The following is a 2,465-nucleotide window of genomic DNA, read 5'->3' on the forward strand; positions in this document are numbered from 1 at the left end:
TATATATTTTTCCCCTGAAATACACTTTACAGAAATTTTACACCTGGACCCTTTTCCAAATTGAAATAAATACAAGTGCACAATGAACAAGGTAACATGCAGAAGGCCCACAAAGTCTATAACAAAAAAAAAACATGTGGCAAGAGTACCCTATTTGCGCTAACAAGCTATTAAAATGGGACAGAGTTATCCAGAATTTATACTTTCTGAAATAATATTTAAAATGGAAAAAATAAGTAAATAGAAGTCAATACATTTTCTTCTTCGTGCACTAATAAATAGTTAAGACGTCCTCCCCTGACAGTAAAAACATCTAAAAATAATTTCTCCATATAGCAATTATTATAGATCCCATGACAATATTAATACATATTTCATACCCCCCATAGCTCTTGAGAATTATTTTTCTAACCTATAAAAGCCACAGTACTCTATGGTCACAAAACATTTACAGGCCATGCTGAATGTTGTTTTTATTAATATTATTATGTTATTATTATCTAAATAAATCAATTAATATTTTTATAAGTTTTTGAAGATATTTTTGACATTGTTATAGAGCAAAAACATTACAATTGAAGGTTTTACACTGATAAAATTAAATTATCCACATTTTTTAATCTATACTTTGAAAGATATTTTGCCGATTTTTTCTACCTAAGAGCAGTATGTTATTTTTCTTAGCAAACCTAAACCTATTTTCCTTTTTGCTTTTATTATCAACAATCGGATGTAACAATTTTATCAATCTTATCAGATATTCATTTTCTTATATTGTTATGCTTCATTAATTTACCAATTGACTGCATTTCACATTCTATCTTGTGCTCAGTTTATTTGTAATTTTGTACTGCAATTATTTCTAATGCTGCTCAAAATGTTTGTAAATTTTTTTATGTTCATGTGTTAATATTTATTACTTCTGTTTTCCCTTTCTTCCTTTGTTTTTATGTTCTTCTACTCATTTTTTCCTTCCAAACCATCCCGCCCCCTGCATTAACTTTCGGCTCAAACCCTTTTAATGCCTGAATGAACAAAAAAAACAAATGTTCTATGTTTAAAAAATGAATGAGAAAAATAAGACCATAATTACAGTGATCCACCTCTTAGGGTTTCAGACCCCACAAGCTCTAACATTTTTTTTATTCATTTTATTTCTTCTGATGTATTATGTGACAATATGTGGAAACCTTCTGATCATCACACTGGTGTCCTACAGCAAAACCCTCCATTCTCCCATGTACTTCTTCCTCTCCCAGCTGTCTGTAATGGATATTTTATTGGCAACTGATGTGTTTCCTAATATGCTTCATTCTATGTTGGAGAAAGATTCTGCCACCATGTCAATTTCTAATTGTATCATACAGTTTTATTTCTTTGCTGTCTCAGAAACCTCAGAATGTCTTCTGCTGACAGTGATGTCTTATGACAGATATGTGGCCATCTGTAAACCGTTGCATTATACTTTGTTAATGAGTCATCGGTATTGCTGGATAACAATTATAACAAGTTGGATTTTAAGTTTTCTTTCTGGATTGATCTATACTATAGAGATATCAAAATTACAGTTTTGTTGTCCTAATGTTATCGATCATTTTTTCTGTGATCTTGACCCAATTCTAAAACTTTCCTGCTCTGATACAACAGTTGTTCAACTAGAATCAACATTAACAAGTGTAGTTTTTGCTTGCACCCCAGTTATTATGATCATTGTGTCATATGTTTATATTATAGCCACCATTTTTAAAATCCCATCTATTAAAGGTAGACAGAAAGTTTTCTCAACATGCAGCTCCCACCTGATTGTTGTTTGCATGTTTTATGGTACCTTAATTTTTGTGTATTTGATACCTAGGAGAGGACAATTATTGAACATTACTAAATTCCTATCATTACTGTACACTACGGCAACCCCAATGATAAATCCAATTATATACAGCCTGAGAAATAAGGACTTGAAACAAGTTGTAGATAGAATTGTCAACAACTTTTTTAAGATGCATTCACATCATTATTAAATGTTAGAGGTTTGAAAGCTGTAATCTAACAATATTACCTCCCTCACCCTTCTGGTTCTTCTAACTTCTGAAGATATATCCCAAAATCCTGGGCTTCTATCATTTAACTTTGACCAAAACACCCGGAACTCCACATCATCTAGCAGCAGCTGCAATCCATTCTATTCCTCCTATTCCCAACACAAGCCTCCCCTTCTCATGTGTCCTTTGGAATGCTTGTTCTGACTGTAACAAACATATTTCTGTGCTTGACCTTTTTATAGCTAACTTCTTTAAATTACCTGCTGTTACTGAAACCTGGCTTCAAGAATTTGACTCTGCCTCTACTGCTGACCTCTCCCATGGTGGCCTTCTCTGGACTCACTTTCCAAGACCCAATGAATGGAACAGAGGTGGAGTTGGAATCCTCATATCGCCATAATCTAGTGTCTTTGAAAATAGCTGTGA

The 2,465-nt window shown here is 32.9% G+C and overlaps 1 pseudogene; it reads left to right on the forward strand.

Annotated features, from left to right (window-relative positions):
- The first annotated feature begins 1,046 nt into the window (after positions 1-1,046).
- Positions 1,047-2,018, forward strand: LOC141134842 (olfactory receptor 1468-like; annotated as a pseudogene).
- Positions 2,019-2,465: the final 447 nt, after the last annotated feature.

The sequence above is a fragment of the Aquarana catesbeiana genome, linkage group LG03 (genome assembly GCF_042186555.1).
Source record: "Aquarana catesbeiana isolate 2022-GZ linkage group LG03, ASM4218655v1, whole genome shotgun sequence".
Classification (NCBI taxonomy): domain Eukaryota; kingdom Metazoa; phylum Chordata; class Amphibia; order Anura; family Ranidae; genus Aquarana; species Aquarana catesbeiana.